This window comes from Notechis scutatus, chromosome 3 (assembly GCF_049901735.1).
Source record: "Notechis scutatus isolate UNSWTSFEM ecotype Mainland chromosome 3, rNotScu1.2, whole genome shotgun sequence".
Taxonomy (NCBI): Eukaryota; Metazoa; Chordata; class Lepidosauria; order Squamata; family Elapidae; genus Notechis; species Notechis scutatus.
The window spans coordinates 136,291,825-136,310,979 of record NC_142011.1 but is presented as its reverse complement, the minus strand read 5'-3'; the positions used below and the strand labels follow the sequence as shown (position 1 = coordinate 136,310,979).

Sequence of the window (19,155 nt, the reverse complement as noted above, 5' to 3'; positions counted from 1 at the left end):
ATTGCCAAATTTCAAAAGCAAGAGGTTTTGAGAAGCTTTATAGAAATCATTTGATCTATTGGTAGTCCCAATGTTTTTTTAAATGCCTTGTTGAATCCTGGTGACTGCCTGGACTAAGTCCCTGGGGTTTTTTGGCAAGATTTTGGAAGAGCTTTGACTTGACCTACTTCCTGGGTCCATGAGAGAGTAAGAGGCTCAAGGTTACCGAGCTGGCTTGGTGCCTAAGGTGAGACGGGAAATCTCAGTCTCCTAATGTTTGCCCTGGTTCCTTAACAACTATGCCAAATTGGCTGTCACAATATGAGGATATAATATTTTGAGTACCTCCTCCAGCTGAAGTTTCAGGTAGACCTGTCATCAGTGCTGTGCGGTGGCAAAATTACTTTAAGAGTAAGACTATTATGTATAGGGCATGACTACATGAAATACAGAAGTCATCAAAGATATCAACATTTTAGTATTGTTAAATCTATTTTCCAGACTGAGATATACCTTTGTCAATTTCTTAGGTAGTGAATTATGTTCATTTCATAGAAACTAAAGGTTTATATTTCAGCAAATATTCATGGATTGCATCCTTAGTAATTAAGACTGTCACAGCAGAGAAACCCAAATAAGAAAACATAAACCAATAAATGGGCCATCTGAACTCCCCGAATTCTAAGCCAGGAGCATATCCAGGTCTTCAATGCTTCATAACAAATCATTAGCGTCAGGGCCAATCTGATCCTAGAACACGATGTTCCAAAGGGCAGGCACTGCAACTGAAGAGGCATACTTCCAAAGTTCCAAAAGATGACATTCTTTTATTGAGGGGACCTGCAACATTCCCCTTTGGTCAGATTTCAGATTTCGGTTCAGATTTCGGTCAGGGTTGGGTAGAAATCATTGGGGAAAGATATTTCCACAAATAATCCAGATTCTATGCCATAAACATCAGTATAAGTGACAATTGGCAACTTGAATTCCACATGAAAGTACATTGACAGCTGGTGTGATTAACAGAGCAGAGGCGTAATGTGTGTGCTAAGGTGTGCCTGTCACTGACTGTGCCTGTGCATTCTGTACCAGCTTCAGCTTTTGGAAAGGGAGCTCCAGGTAGCATGCATAGTAGTAATTCACTCTAGAAATAGCTAAGATATGAATGACCATGAATGAATGAATGATCAGTGATCAGATCAAGGAAGGAGAAAATTCACCATCACCAGGATCCAGTCACACAGTTGTCTTCTAAGAAACCTTAGTTAACTAGGAGGGACATGTGATCAAAACACAAATGTCCAAATTAAAAATTCAAAGCACCCAATTCACTTTATCAGGACCAACAGAATCAAGCCCATCCCATGATACTTCCTAATAGACTAGATTTAGGCAAAATGATAAAATACAAGGATCTATTAGATGGCCAAGGGAGACTAAATTCAAACCAAGAATTAAAAGAACAAGGAATTACAATTGATTGGTGGCCATATCTCCAAATTCAAAACAGATACAAAACAGATTCAGAAGAATTTGAGTTTGGTATGGGACAAAATCAATTGGATAAGATATTAATTGGACCAGAGCAAAAATTTATATTCAAAGCTTATAGATACTTGCTAGATTTTAGAATGGAAGAAGAAAGAGTAAAAAATACAATGATAGCATGGGCGTGGAATTTCGGTTATAATATAAATTCAGATGAGTGGGGAAATTATGGAGTATAAATTATAAATTAACAATGGCCGCAACATATCAGGAAAATTTATATAAAATGTTCTATCAGTGGCACTTAGCCCCAACAAGATTTGCCAAGATATATCAGAGTGCCAATCCAAAATGTTGGAAATGCCAACAAGTTGATGGTACCTACTATCACATGTGGTGGCTATGCCCTCAGGCCAGGATCTATTGGAATAAAATTAGGAATTAGACACAAGAAATTATTGGATGCCAAATTGAATTCAAACTGGAAATCTATTTACTTGGGTTATTCAAAAACAATACCCGAAGAAGAAAAATATTTAATTTTACACATATTGACAGCGGCCAGAATAGCTTATGCACACATGTGGAAAGAGCAGGTGATTCCAACTGAAGAGTTAATTATACAAAAATAGCAAACTGTGCTGAAATGGACATGCTCACACTTAAAATGAGAGAGAAAGAAGAATCAGAATACTACTCAATTTGGCATAGATGGTACATGTGGCTAGAAAAAGAGAGATAAGAATTAGAAAAGATGATTAAGAATTCTCAAGAAAGTGATACACAAGATATAATAGGATAGACAGAAGGATCAAAGATGTATAATAATAAGTGTAATATATGTATTAAGGATAGGTATGAATAGATGTTAAAAGAATAAGACAATATTAAAGATGTATAATAATAACTGTAATATAAAGGCAATATGTATTGATGATTAATGATAAACAAAGATAATATAGATTAAGATAGGTACGAATAAATGTTAAAGTATAAGTAATATTATATGTGGATGTCAATACTGTTGAAAAAGTAACTAAGATTTGTACTGGTGGAAAATAATAAAAATTTATTGGGAAAAAAAAAAAGAATCAAGCCCATCCCAAATAATCAGGCCAAATAGCATTTCAATCATCTCCATGGGCTTTGCCTCAAGGGCAGAATCCCTCTAAGTAAATCCAAGTGACTATCTGCCAAATGTGTTGAATATTCCTCACATTGGCCTCGAAGAAAGACCTCCAAATTGACCCTCCCTCCATGTAGCCATTTTATTGTTAAGGAAAGCTGAATATCAGTGAAGTGCTGGTCCAACCCAGGGGTGGGATACGACAGGGTTTACTACCAGTTCAGGATTTACGAGCTTCCCTGCAGGCTGCGAGCCACGCACCTGTAAATTGTCATCAGCAGCTGCCTACAGAGAAGCAGCCTTTGAAACAGCCCTCTTTTCTTGCTTTTCTAACTGCAGCTGTGTCTTGTTTGGCAGCTGAAGTTGAAAAATCAGGAAATAAAGATCAGGTAAGAGCCCGGGTGGGTGGGCAGGCAAAAACATCAGCAGACATAGAACCGGTTCTATGTCTGCTGCTCTTCAGAGCTACTGGTTCTACAGAGGTGGACAGAACCGGTAGAAACCCATCCCTGGCCAACCCATGTGAACTGAATAACAGAATAACAGAGTTGAAAGGGAACTTAGAGGTCTTCTAGTCCAACTCCCTGCTCAAGCAGGAAGCCCTATACCATTTCAGACAAATGGTTGTTCCATCTCTTCTTAAAAACCTCCAGTGTCGAAGTACCCACAACTTCTGGAGGCAAATTGCTCCACTTTATTTATTTCTCCTTAGTTCTAGATTGGTTCTCTCCTTTATTATTTTCCATCCACTGCTTCTTGTCCTGCCTTCAAGTGTTTTGGAGAATAGATTGATTCCCTCTTCTTTGTGGCAGTCTCTCAAATATTGGAACTCTGCTATGATGTCACCTCTAGTCTTTCATTAAAGTAGACATGCCCAATTCCTGCAACCGTTCTTTGGATGTTTCAGCCCCTAATAATCTTTGTTGCTGTTCTCTGCACTTTCTAGAGTCTCAACATTGTATTTATATCATGGCAACTGAAACTGGGTGCAATGTTCCAAATGTAGTCTTAGCAAGGCAATATTCCAAGTGGTATTAATACTTCATGTGATCTTGATTCTATCCCTTTGTTAATGCAGCCTAGGACTGCATTGGCTTTTTTGGCAACTGCAGCACACTGTTTACTCATATTTGTCCACTAAGACTCCCAAGATCCCTCTCATTGTTACCCCTACAGTTTCTTTCTCCTTTCTCCAAATCAAGTATCATCATGAGGCCAATCTAATTATTTTTGCACTTACATCACCAGAAACCTTTCCATAAGCACTGCTTTTTAGCAAATAACAAACACTCAATTTGCTACCCTTTTAGATTAGCCAAGGTCAGCTTCTAGAAGCATCCTCAGCTCTTAAAAATTTTGGGTACCCAATACTGAGTCAGTTTTATCTGCTGAGTTTTTATCTAGATGTGTTTGTTATGCAGCTGTCCTTAAGTTAATTGTAATGGAGTCATCACTTGTCCTCCATAGATAGAAGGATAAATGGATGTCTTCAAACTGATCACAGAAATGCAGCAAAGAGAACTGGTGGAAGAGCAAGTTACTTGCCTCCATCCCCTCCTGAAAATGCTGTGGAAACATTCCTAAGGAACAAAAAGCTCAGCACAGCTTCCCAACAATTATTATCTCTCAAGTGTATACAATTTAGATTTGTGTGATGCACCTGCTTCTGTAGGAGATGACAGAGTCACCAGCTAAAACTATTCAAAACCCTTACAAAATAAATTACATACTATAGCAGTTTTCTTCAAGCAAAGCTTGTTGAAAGCTAAACACAAGATATGAAAGAATCCCCACCAAAATAGAACTTTCTCCTCTCCCTCAGGAAACCTCTTCCTCAGGAAAGCTTAAGAAATATTATTCCCCCACTCCAGCAATACAGTATCAACTATGATGTTTTGTATTAGATCATTTTTGGCCTCTTAGATCATGAATTTCCCATTAATTAATATTCATATATCTTACACTTCATATATATGAAATGTATTAATATTCATTAAGCTCCATCTGGCATATGTAGGCACTAATACCACTAAGTTCCCACTGAAACACAGCAGCATTGTGCCTTTTGACTAAGTCTGATTTAAGTTTCACTTTTGGATTATTCCAGACATGCTTTGTTAAATTGACCTTCATCCTACAAATCTGTATGTAGTTGAGCTCTTGGGGGGGGGTGGGGTGGGGTGGGGTGGGGGGTCAGACAGATGTAAAAGCTGAATCCTGATTATTGAGCAAGTATCTTTTTTACCTTCAAAATGTAAACATTTGAGAAAGCTTTGTGAGTACAGCTTGGGAAATAAGGTCCGGCAATTTGAAGTAACATAAATTCCTTGATTTGCCAAAAATTATGATATATTAGATCAGGTTAGCCAGAAACCCTACATAGGGATAACTATTGGTCTGTTTTGCATTAGTTAGTATCTATTAATATATTAAATCTCCAACCTTCTTTTGGTCGCTGTGTTATCCTGCCAATGGGAAATGTAATATCTATGAAAAAAGACAGAAGGGATTAAAAAATAACTTGGACACATTATTAGGACTATTCTGGAAGGGCTATCATCCTAGCTCCCAGCTCAATTACTGTTCTGCTATATCCCAACCCAGGCTGGGCACAGATTATTAGTTTTCTTCACTTGTTTATCTGCAGCCATTCTGAAACTAAACTCAGGCAGAAGCAGCAGCTGCTGCCATTGACCCCCCCCTCCCCCAAGAGGATCTAAAACAGAAGCAATTGTTGCTAGGACTGATTTCAAATAATTCACTATCTGTTCAGACTCTTTGATTCCTCCCAGAAAAGACAGAAGGACAGCAATTGCTACTGCGGTTGATGAGGAACGAGAGTGCCTGATTCACATTTTGAAACATTCAATCTAACAGGCAATGTACCAACAACTAACAGCAATGTGATCAAAGACATGCTTTGAAATTTACTTTATTCACAGCAAATTGATTTTATCACCCTGCAGTAGAGCTCAGACTTCTTTTTTCATTAGATCTATAGAGTCAAGATATTGGGATTCTGGGAAAAAATCAACATGCTCTTACATCAATGATGGTCCCTATTTGTAAGAAATGTAGAGAGAAAAGACCAATGCCACCCATGTTCTCCATTAAAAGAATGTGGGTATACCATGTTTCAGTATAAATAGCAATTAATGAATTATCCTAGATCTTTATATATAAATTAATATATATAAACCACAGCCTTTTTAATGTTAGATTTCATTATAGGACAGTCTTTTGCAATATATATATATACATACATATATATATATATATATATATATATATATATATATATATATATATATATATATATAGATAGATAGATAGATAGATAGATAGATAGATAGATAGATAGTGTGTGTGTATTATATTACGGTATATTGCATTGTATTCTATTCTATTTTTATATTATATTATTACATTAATATGTATGTATGTATGTATGGCATTCAGCTTTGTTCGGGTATTTTCCCACGTCATAGTAGTTGTGCATTTAAAGTTGTAGCAACGTTTCGGCAGAATCTCATCTGCCATCATCAGACTTCTGTATTGTGTTCATCTGTGAGTCAGAAACGGCTGTGAAAATCTGACTCACAGACAAACACAATATAGAAGCCTGATGATGGCAGATGAGATTCTGCCAAACGTTGCTACAACTTTAAAAGTACAACTATAATGACATGGGAAAATACCCGAACAAAGCTGAATACTATATATATATATATATATATATATATATATATATATATATATATATATATATATATATATATATATATATATGTACATATACATATACATATACATATACATACACACACACACACACACACACACACACACACACACATATATTCTCTAGGCAACGTTTCGATGAAGTCTCATTCATCATCTTCAGGCTTGTGTCTTCGGCTCTGTGCTTCTCAGAGTAATGTGAGCTTGCAGCTGCTTCTTCCTTTTAACTGCTAGTGGGGGTGTGACTTGATTGGGTGGGGGCTTGGCTGTGTTCTGATTGGGTGGGGGGGGTGTTCTCATTGGTTGGGGGCCTGGCTCACTAGGCTCCAATGGCTCACTAGGACACACCATCTACCAGAAGAAAACACATACAAACCGCTATCTACACGCACTCTCACACCACCACCCAGCACAGATCAATTCCATAGCCAAGACACTCATCTCCAGAACAAAATGCTTAGCCAACAAACAACACCTAAAAACCGAACTACACACTCTCACTAAGGTACTAACAGCCAATGGATTCCAAAGAAAGAAGATTACCCACCTAATCCAAAAAGAAACCCCAACCAAAATCCAAGACAGTGAACAAGAGAACGGTAAAACCCTCCTCCCATATATAAAAGGCCCTACAGACAAAATCAGCAAGATCCTCCAAAAACACAACATTAAAACAGCATTCTGCACAAACAGAAAAATATCCACCATCCTAAGAAACCCTAAAGACAAAATCGAGTTAGAAAACCAAGGAGTATACGAAATCCCTTGCACCACCTGCCCCACCACATACATTGGACAAACTAACAGAAGAATAAGTGCACGCATTGAAGAACATAAGAACTCAATCAAAAAAGAAGAACCGACCTCTTCCCTGGTCCAACACCTCAAAGCCACAGGACATGAGATTGACTTTAAAAATACCAGAACTATTGCCAAAACCGAACACTTCAACAACAGAATAATCAGAGAAGCCATAGAGATAGAAAAATGCCCACGCAGCATGAATAAACGAGATGACACCTCCCGCCTACCAGCCATTTGGAAACCCGCCCTCATGAACAGACGAGTACCTAACATGAAGAATGACACCAGACCCACACCCACGAGGGCCACACAAGATGCTACCACCACACTTCCACATAGAAAGCAGACTCACACCCACACAGAAGATGAGACACGACCACAGACCAGAAGCCGCACCGCAGCTGCATTACTACCTGCTTCAAACCCCTCCGACCAATACATGAAGCAAACTGACGCCCACCATGAAGATGCGGCACGACCACGAACGCGAAGCCAAACAGCAGGATCACAGCTCACCAGCTCAAATCCCCCAGCAACTAAGACTAACCTGAGCACAACCAAGCCCCCACCTGAACAGAACACACCCCCAGCCAATCAGAGCACAGCCAACCCCCAGCCAATCAGAGCACAGCCAGGCCCCCAACCAATGAGAACACCTCCCCACCCAATCAGAACACAGCCAAGCCCCCACCAAATCAAGTCACACCCCACTAGCAGTTAAAAGGAAGAAGCAGCTGCAAGCTCACATTACTCTGAGAAGCACAGAGCCGAAGACACAAGCCTGAAGATGATGAATGAGACTTCATCAAACGTTGCCTAGATACTTCCAATTTTATGCGGAGAAAACCCGAATAACCAAAGATCCACATACAAATACCCGCAAGAACCTCAGAAAACACACATATATGTATGTATGTGTGTATGTATATATATATATATATATATATATATATATATATATATATATATATATATATATATATATATATATATATATATATATATATATATATATATATATATGTGTGTGTGTGTATTATATTACGTTATATTGCACTGTATTCTATTCTATTTTTACATTATATTATTACATTATGTTACATTATATTCTGTGTCTGTATATATATATGTGTGTGTGTGTGTGTGTGTGATGTATGTATGGTGTGTGGTATATGATATATGTATGGTGTGTGTGTACATACACACGCACACACACACACACACTGCGGTGTGTGTATGTGTGTGTATATGTATGTTGGGCAGGCCATGTTGCAAGGATGCCAGACCATCACATCCCTAAACAACTCCTGTATGGTGAGCTGTCTCAAGGAAAACAATCACAAAGGGGACAAAGGAAGCGATACAAAGACATATTGAAAACCTCCTTCAAGTCCCTGGACATCGACACCACCTCCTGGGAAACCCTGGCACAAGATCGATCGACATAGGGCACACTGATCCACCAAGGCTGCTAGACATTTGAAGACAAAAGAACTACTATAGCACATAAGAAGTGAGCATTCTGCGAAGCCAGAACTGCAAATCTGTAGCAATGGTTCTTGACATGTGGAAGAACATTCCGTGTCTGTATAGGCCTTACCAGCCACTTGTGGACACACCATGGACAGCCCTCAACCTGTTAGATGTCAAGTTCCTCTTCGAAGACGATGGATGAACATCATCACATATGTATATGTACGTATATGTGTGTGTGTGTGTGTGTGTGTGTGTGTGTGTATGTTTTCTTAAGTTTTTGCGGGTACTTACATGTATGGTATTCAGCTTTGTTCGGGTCATCATCAGGCTTCTGTAGACGAACACAATACTTCAGAAGCCTGGATGAAATTGGATGAAATCCAGACGAACACAATACAGAAGCCTGATGATGGCAGATGAGATTCTGCCGAAATGTTGCTACAACTTTAAAAGCACAGCTATAATGACGTGGGAAAATACGAGAGAGAGAGAGAGAGAGAGAGAGAGAGAGAGAGAGACTCTGACTTCAACGGATAATTAGAACTGCAGAAAAAACAATTGCTACCAATCTACCTTCCATTGAGGACCTGTATAGTGAATGAGACAGAAAGAGGGCTGTGAAAGTATCTACAGACCCTTCGCATCCTGAACATAAACTGTTTTAACGTCTACCCTCAAAATGATGCTTATAGGGCACTGCACATCAGAACAACTAGACACAAGGACAGCTTTTTCTTCCACGCCATCACTCTGCTAAACAACTAATTCCTACAACATTGTCAAACTGTCTAGAAAGGCAATGTTACCATCATTATTCTCATCTTCCCTATTACCTATCATGTTATCTTCTTATGACTATAACTTTGTTGCTTGTATTTTATTATTTAAATTATTTAATTAGTGTCCTATTATGATTTATGTTGATTGGTTATTTAGTATCCATGACTATCACTAAATGTTGTATCTAATGTTTTATGATTAATATATTTTTACAATGACTATGATAATAATCTATCACTATTGTTGTATGTACACTGAGAGCTTATGCATTGGAGACAAATTCCCTGTGTGTCTAATCACACTTGGCCAATAAAGAATTCTAATTCTGATTCTGATTCTAATTCTAATTCTAATCTATACGCTATGCCTAACATGTTCAAAGTTAAGCTTAGGGATGGCTAAAATGTGATGGTTTCATTCCATTCTTATTTTGTTCTTATCTGCCCTACTGCATGACTATTTAATTTGCCAATCTTAAAGCTCACATGAAGATTCATAAATCTGTGTAGCAGTATTAGTGCACCTTCAAGTCAGTTTTGACTCCTGATGGCTAATGAAGAATCCATGAAATTTCTCAGTAACAATTAGGTTGTAATTTGATATTGTCTTTTCTCAGGGGTGAGACAGTCTGACTGGGCAAATAGCCAATTGACTTCTGTACCAGAGGCAGGACTAGAATTCAGGTGTCCCTGAAAACATAGTCTAGCACCTTAACATCTATACCAACTGATTCTCCATAAATTTGTGTACATTTAAATAATTTCAACAAAGAACACATTTTGTGAGCAGTCTTCCCAGTATATGCATTTTTTGAATTGAGAACTATATGTACAGTTGTATTACAGTTGTATACTATATGTACAACTATATGTACTTATGTACAGTTATATTATTTATAACGTAAGTGTACATTTAGATGTAAACCAGCTAAAAAAATCTCCCTATGCCAAGCACCAGTACATCTTATGGTATGAACAAAATATTTTGTCTAAACTAGATTAATTCAATCCATGTATTTGGCTTTTTCTAATAAACAGCACATCCATGATGCCTCTCTGGGAATAATAAGCTATCAAAATTAATTACAAAACACAGCTATCAAAATGCAGCATCTCCTTTTTTGTAGTTATTATTATTTTTTGCTTTATCATAAACCTATTTCTTTTGAAAGCAGAAGTTCAGATAAAATGCTTTCATTTGCAACTTTTCTCCTCACGCTTCATATCTCTTCTCATGATCAGGCAGCCCATTGTTTTGGAAAAGTTAGAATATACAGGTCATATTATATATTGCTGCTTCAGGCCAAAATCCATAAGAAAACAATTAAGATATTCCTGAGACAATGTGTGACTTTTCCCTTTTCCAGCATATTGAAAGTTCAACAGCATTCAGAACTAATAATAAATTTTATTTTTAAGGTTAGAAAATAGATATGTGGTTTTGGCACTTCTTAATCCTTAACAGGAATTTTCTGGTTTCTTAGCACTCAGTGATCGTAGAGTGACATCTGTAGATTTCTTTTTTTAAAAAAAAACACCTGAACTACCAAATTATAAAACTTGGTATATTATAGCAGCATGGATGGGCTTCTTGCACTTGTACTAAAAGCCAAATTAATTCCTAATATATTTTTTGTCTGCAACTTAAATAATAAAACATTGATTAATCTGATTTCCAATACCAGATCTGATTTTTTTTAAAAAAATTAATTAGTTATTTTGTGATCAGATGCAGATAGTTGTGTGCATAGCCATTTTGTTTGGTTCACAAATATGAGAAATTAGTAAATGATATAGTGCAATATTTTAGATTTTATTCCCTCATATATTTATTTTATTGTTCAAAATATATTTGTTTCACTCATATATGATATTTACTTTATTGTTCAAATGTATATCATAATTCAACCACATTATTAGGTGGCTTCCTCAATCTTTCATCCTCAGTTTCACATGTGTTTTTTTAATCATTCTATTAAGTGATTTTTTAAATTATATATATCAAGAAGTATGTTGAAAAAATCAATGTAATCAAAATAAAACACAAACTACAGCATAAGGATATGTGATGGGATAAACATGGCACCTTTGTTTTCTAGTGGTTTAATAGCTCTGATGTCAGAAGAAACAAAAACAGCTGCCTGGTTAGGGTTATGTGACATCAAGACACATCAAATGATGATATCAAGGCAGTTGGATTGCAATGTCCCAGCACTCAAAGGATTATCTGTTCTAAATGGGGCTTCTTTCAAAGAATTTAGTAAACTTCTATCATGGAATGCTGTGACATTTCTGGTGAGAACAGGTTGGTGAGAGCACATGAACTGTGCATTTCCAGGCTCAGTTCAAAATCCTGTCTTAAACCTTAAACAGGCCTGGTCCTAAAAGATTTCTAGAATCAGTAGTATCATCAAAGCACTTTTGGAATGCACCTTTTGAGTGAATCAGCTTTTTGTGAATTTGGGAGCAGAAGAAATGCTTTTGAGACTGCCAGAACTGCTGTTATCGCTAGGCAGGCAGCTGCCTTAAGTAACAACTTTTGGAGTGTCATAAAAAGGAAGAAAAAAATTGTTGCTTTTTATTGCCAGGGAAGGAGAGAAGTTCTTGTGGGATATCTGTCTCAAGCACACACATTTCTTGGCTGGAGTTGGGTAGTACACACCTTTATCTAGGTGGGTAATAGAGAATCAACATTTTGTGTATAACTCCCCAAGCAATAAAATATTTGAAGCAATGGCAAGCGTTTTTCTATTTTGTAATTATTTTCTCCAAAACCCTTCCAAAGACCAAGCATATAAAACTTTTTCTAATTTGGGGTATGAAGCATATTGCAACTGAACCCTGGAATTAGATATGAATAGCCGATTTTAACGTCTGATGTTCTAAATCAGAGGTGTCAAACTGGCCGCCCATGGGTGGATGTGTCACACACAGACCACACCCACCCCAGCTCCACAAAGGGAAAAAACATAACGAAACATCACATGATGGCAATGTGACGCCACCAGTTTGACACCTATGTTCTAAACCCTCTGAATATATCTTAAACTATACTTCTCTGAACTGAGCCAGAAACCTGCGGATTTTGCAAATATCAAACATCACCTTGCAGTGATATTTGTATGCTTAGCACATAAACTAATATCAATAAGAAATTGTGAAAAATTTCCCCAATTCTGTGAGATTTAGATATTGTCATAATGGATTCCAAAATGGTCTGGTGAAATTCCTGGGTATCTACAAATACTGACATTTGCTATAAAGATATACCTTTCTGTTCATGAATACGTTCTAATGAAGTTCAGTTTTAATTCCACTACTGAGTATTGTTAAATAGTTTTATAGGGGAGAGTCCATTCTGTTCATAGTATGAAGGAACATTTTCTTACAGAAGCTGTACACTGTTGTACAAAATTTGCAAAATGAAAATCAACATGTTTTCAAGAAAAAGAAATGCGTATCATAGAATCGTCAAATCACGGAGAACTGAATAATAATTTCTTCCTGCAACTTTGGTTGCCAAAGCCTTTTACCACCTTGTTATTATCCAAAGCTGCACGTCAGCTTTTGCTTATAAAGTAGATGAACTTACAATAATTTCATTTACATTGTTGTGCATTTTCTCCTCCTTTCCCTTTTGTCTAGTGAATGCTAGGAACTCAGTATTGTTTGAAAGACCAGTTGCTTTCCTTCATTTTTTTTAAATTCATCTTTTATAGGAAGACCTTGTTTAATCCCTTCCTTCTGGAAAGTCTTTATCTCCAGGAACAATTCAAACTGTACTTTTAAAAACATTAAAGTTTAAGCCCTATTGAACAGAATGGGGCTTGCATCTGGATAAGTAAGTTTAGGTTTGTGTTGTAAGTATGTTAGCTGCATTTTCTAACATCTGTCTCTCATAGAGGAAAGGAGCTTTCATCCCCTTAATTTTCTTCTGATTATCTGAAAATAAATAAGATCCTTGAAGATGCTTCTTTTTATACTGCAAAACAGTTATGTGTAAGTGATGGTGCTATATAAATAATAGGCATTTTAAAAAGAAACATTTCATGCTCCTGAAATCATGAAAGATGGATAATGACGTTAAAAAAAAACTTTCTATAATGCAAGCTGGGTGTTTAATAAAACGAATCTTTTTGTAAAGAAACTTGCTTCAGACACAATAATTACAGTGTTAAAAAAAACAACAGTTTACTTCTTGAATCTTTCAAGTCTGTTTGAAGAACGTTAGAGCACAAAAGCTGGCACCATTAGCTTTCATCCATGCTGAGCTAGCAATAAAATAAGCATAGAAGAAGAATATATTAATTGGCATTACTTGAACCATTCAAAATGTTCATTCTACAGGGAACTTTATATTAAGAAAGATTTTCCATCTTTCTTAATTATATTTTTTTTCATCTTTCTTATAGGGAGACAACTATAGTTTTTGCATAAAACCAAAGTATACATAAGATTTTAAGGTTGTATCGGACATCAAACTTGCTTCCAAAAAGGGAGATAAATTAGTAGAGTAAGGGAGGCTTTGAACATAGTAATGATAGTTGATTGATATCATTTAAAAATTGATTAACTTGTCTTTCTTTTACTTGTTGCATTTAAAAACGCCTTCCTGATTACTGCACCTTGAATCCCAATAAACAATCAACTAACTAATTATTCTAGTCACACCAACTTACAATGAAATCTTTATTCAGTGTTTACAGCCATCTTTGGCAAAGAATGCCTTGCTGTTTTTAAACTAAGAAGAACTGCACCCTTTGGCTTCCCTCTGCCTCAGCTGCCTTGGTTTCAGAGCTGGATGCCAATAATGAGTCTTCTTTTACTTTTTTTCTAAAGTGGACACTTTAAAAAAAAAAAGGGTGAAAGAACTATTCTCATCAATGCTCCATATATTCTGGCTGATTTATGTCCCAGCCACTGAGTTCTTCCTTCCGTATCTTTTAAACATCTATTTTCTTGCACCTAAGTTAATCCTTTCTACCTCTCTCCCTCCTCTATGTGTAGTGTAGAAACAGAAATAGCAAGCATCTTATAGAGGGTCTGCCATGATCAGTTCAATCTCACCTATTAAATTTAGCAGGGGAAACCCATAAAACTGACTGAGTGAAAGGAAGAGACTCCCTGCCCTAAGAGGAGGGGGAAATCTTTTTTTTAAACCTCATTTTGTTTAAAGTATCAAAACCATATTTTTGTATATTCACTGAAAACTCAAGCTGTACGATAGATGCAGTTTTGTTCTTCCAAAATGTATCTTAATTTTTCAATACTTTTACAATTCTCCATCCTTATGACTTTATCTTTAAAAGCAATATTCTATTTCATGTTACTACATAAAAGCCCATTGTAACCTGAGTTGCATAAATATATCCACATTTTAACTTGTATAAGAATCTCCCATTCTGCCCTCAAAAATCCAAAGGCCATTTCTTTAAGTATTTCCTTGAAAACAGTCCTACATTTTTGTCAGTCAATCTATACACAGAACTCTTTACTTTTTTTGCTATGTTCACTGTTTTTTAATACACTTTTAAAAACCTAGAATGTACAGTTCCTATCATCATCTGGTAATCAGATTACCATTGTGGTAATTTTCTGTATAACTTCATTGTTTTTTTCCCTTTTTGCCACCCTGAAGCTAGCACGTCTAATAGATTTATGAAAGAACTCAACTTTTTGAGAAATATGCATATTTTGTCTATAGGCTTCTCATATGGATACTATTTTCTCCATTCATCTTTCCATCCTATTCCCAAGTGTTCAGAAGTCATTGTGGAACAAAAGCACCAGTAAACTAGAAGGAAATTCCATAGGTCTGTCATTTCATGTGCGCTGAAAGCATTTGCACCAAGTGTATCCAATCACACTTGGCCAATAAAGAATTCTATTCTATTCTATTCTATTCTATTCTATTCTATTCTATTCTATTCTATTCTACTCTACTCTACTCTACTCTACTCTACTCTACTCTACTCTATTCTATTCTATTCTATTCTAAAAGAATCATATTTAAAATTTGCTTGTATTTTGCATACCATATACAAATTATAATGCAAGAGAGCTTTCATTAACACAGGCAATAAAATGTAAAGACATTGGCAACAACTTCACATTCAAAGTTCCAGGTAAATCCAAATTCCTTCAGAGAGGGAAATAGGTTCTAGGTACAACACCTTAAAATATTCCAGTGGCACTATATTTCAACTGGAAAAAAACCTCCCATTTCTATATATTCATAGCATAAGACCCTTGGAGTCAGATCTTAGACCCAAACAGGAAAGGAATATAACTCTTCAGATGACTGAAGATGCCAAGGACCAATATTATGATTTGGGCCCAGACTGAAATTAACTCAAAGAGCATTCCAATATCTTTAGATGATTTCCTTTGACTAATTCTCTGTTTTACATGTGTGCTTAACTCTCTCTCTTGCAGAATGCAGTACCTTTTGACTTACATCATATACGGTTAGTGTCTGTCTGTCTGTCTACCTACCTTCTTCTACCTTCAAGATATATGAAGATCACATCAGTCAAATCTATTTCTTTATTTACCCTTGTACCCCATTATTACGGCAGCTGAATTCAAGGTGACTTACAAAACACAACCTCCTAATAACCATATTTTTTAAAAAAAAATAAGGTGGCATTAGTATAAGAAATCAAATAAAAACATTGCTACTTCCTTGATGAAAAAGCAAGCAAGCGACTTCTTGTTTGCATGCTCTTGTGATCAAAACAGTGAGATCTGGGACCACACTGCTCTTCCTAGAAAACACACACACCCCCACTTATTTTTCCCTTTTGGATTCTGAAGCATAAAGGATTGGTCCTTGATGAAAACCTCCCTCAATCACCGGTATTGAATACATGGTGGTGATTAAGTTAACAAGCCTGGTCCTTCAAATCTCCAAGTGATAGGGTAGATAGACAAATAAAGAAACAAAGATGGCTCTTCCCCCCCCCCCCTTTGGGCAAAATTGTCTCCTGATTACCCTCCAAACTAGGAGGTGAAAGTAGGCAATACTTTTCAAACAGCAAAGGCAAGTAAGAAATTGGAACCAGAAACAACTCACCCCATCAATCTTGTTGAGGGAAAGAAAAGCTGACTGATTATTTAGTGGCATTAACTTCTCCTAGAAGAAACAGTTGCTGACATGTTTGACCTTCTCTCTTTGGCTGGTACGTTCTTGGGGGAAGGTGGAGAAATGCGCAAGCAAGGGAATGTAGCAGCTGTGCCTCCCCCCCCCCCAAGCTCATTTTTCCTGGACATCACAATAAGGTGAACCACTCGAGAGAAAGTTGTTAATTCTGTCTGCTTGGTCATCTTTCTTTGGGAGCACAAAGTGGGCCCCTGAGCTTTGTACTTCTTCCTTTTACCTTGTCACTTATGAGTGGTACTGAGGTGGACCAAGCAGGAAAGGACTGTCTCTAATTGCACACCTCCCTTCTCCCTTTATTCATCTGGGCACCTTCCTTCTTTAAACAAGGCATTCAAAGGTCATGAACCAGCAACAGAAGACAGTGGCCTGTGCTTTCGCCCACCTGCCTTTGCCTGATAACTCCAACTCTCATGCCTCATCTTACTTGTCTGAAGCCAATTCTTACCAACATCTCCTTTGGGGGAAATTGACTGTTTTGGGAAAAGGTGCTGCAGTGGCCAGAGATTTTTTTAAAAAAGGAGGGTGGGGGGAGAAGAAGCTCCAGAAGACTGGAGGAGTTGTTGCCCTCTGGCTATCTCTCTAGGCAGGCTGGTGACCTCCAGATATGGTGGACCCACTTCTATAAATCCCAGTCTGATCCACCCACACCAACTCCTATAAATCCCAGTCAACACACCTGGAAGGTAACAACTCAGGAAAAGCTGCTCTGGAGAGTAGCATCCTCCTCCTCCTCCTCCTCCCTACCGCAATAGCCAGAGCAGATGAACTGGGGTGAGGATACAGGAAGAGTGTGTGGGGTTGTCTCGCCTTCATAGTTGCATCGCTGCCCCAGATATGGAAAAATGAACGGGAAGAGGAACGGGAGAACTTGCTTCAGGGTTGGGAAACTAAGGTGGGGAGGAGGCGGATTCTTACCTAGTTAGAGTTGGACGCGTCTCCTTACTTCAAAGAAAACATGGGGAGGGGGGTGAGGTGTCACAGTTCTCTTGCTCACTCAATCACCCATCTCTTTAAGCTCCCTTTGGTTCAGGACGTTCCATCATCCACTTCCCCATTGACTTGCCCAGCGCGGATCCTTCCCCAGAGACGACCCCCCCCCCCACTCCCGCTTTTAGAACCGCCGCTGCGCATCCCCTTACCCGGCGAGGTAGTAGCGTTCGCTCCTTTCGGGTCTGAGGTAACTGAAAGAAGCGGAGCCGTTCTCCCCGGCTACGGCTCGTCTTCCTTCCTCCCAGTACTCCTTCACCTCCTCGACTCCTTCACCTCCTCGACCCCCTCAACGGCACCGAGCGGGGAAGCGGCGCCTCGCCCCGGCGCTCTTCTTCGCAAGGTCCCGGCAAAAACTCCAGCCCCGCGCTTGAAGAAGCGCTTGGCCGACGGCAAAGGCGGCTCGCTCCTCGCCGCCCGCAGCCCGGCGGCGGCGCTTCTGTGGCGAACGCGGCGGAGCAGGCGGCAGTGTGAGGCAGGACTTTCTTTTCGGCGGCTTCTCCAGCTCTGGCGAACGCCGTAGTTTTTGAGCCCCCCTCTCTTCCTTCTGGTTCGGCGGCAGGCAGCCAGAAACGACCGGCGGAGGAGAAACAGACCAAAAGCGTGAATTAAAGGAAGGCGAAAGGAATGGCGGGCAGATCCTGGGGGGTGGGTTTTTCCTTTCCCGCTTTTTGGAAAAAGTACCTCTGAGGGGGTGTCTCCCCGAGTCCCTTGTCTCGGGTTCAGTTCCTCAGAGATAGCTCGCCTTTGACGGGGAGACTTTCCTCAGTCCCGTTGTTTTCCGAAAGCCCCCGCAGGTAGGCGGCAGGAGGGGGGGGGAAGAGGACGGGGTGGGGGACGCCTTCAGTTCAGATCGCGAGGTGGGAAGGGAAAAAAAAAAGCTTTTCGGTATATTTTGGGTGAGAGAAAGTATCTATTTTCTCCCTTTTCTTCCTTCCCCCAGCTTGCTCTTGTTCCGAGTGGCTGCTGTTTGCCCGAGCCAGAGCTACTCATCCCGCTGCTCATGAATATTCCGCGAGAAGTGAGAGCCGCTGAAATAAATTGAATTAGTCCGCTGGTGCCAGGAATGTGCGCTCCTTCCTACTCGGAGGAGCTTGTCTGGAAAGCCACCACCTTACAGTGATTAATGGCCCCTGGGTAAGTTGAAGAGGAGACAGAGGCAGTGGTGCTCAGTGGGTACCTCCCTCCCTCAGCAGCGGGGTCCGTTAGATTTTGCAGCCCACCCAGATCTCTCTGGATGTGGAAATGATGGACTATCACCATGGGGGCTGGGAATGCTGGTTTATTAATATTGCTTATGGGACTCTATCTAAAGTTACCTATTTTGAATTATCTGTCCTTTGGGTTTTTATATTTCAAGCAGGATGCTCAAGGCAGGGCAATCCTACCTGTTGTTGTTTTTTAATTAGAATAGGCCAGTTATTCTCAAAATGGGGTCTGGAGGTCCTCCAAGACACTCAGGGTATTAGCAAGTTTTAATTTGGGAGGCAGTAAATATCTATAGATAACAACCAACATCAACTAAAGTTCTTTGGGGTCCTTGATCATTTTCGAGAATATAAAATGGTCCTGAGACCAAAATGTTTGAGAACTAGTGGAACAGACTAAAGGAG

General features: G+C 38.7%; 1 protein-coding gene across 2 annotated transcripts in view; it reads right to left on the bottom strand.

Annotated features, from left to right (window-relative positions):
* The window catches only part of CDH20 (cadherin 20), a 228,446-nt gene extending 209,912 nt beyond the window's left edge, over window positions 1-18,534 (bottom strand). For both annotated transcript variants that reach the window (XM_087961189.1, XM_087961190.1), the window contains exon 1: window positions 17,695-18,534. The gene's annotated coding sequence lies outside the window, so the exon portion shown is untranslated. The remainder of the gene's footprint in view (window positions 1-17,694) is intronic.
* Window positions 18,535-19,155: the final 621 nt, after the last annotated feature.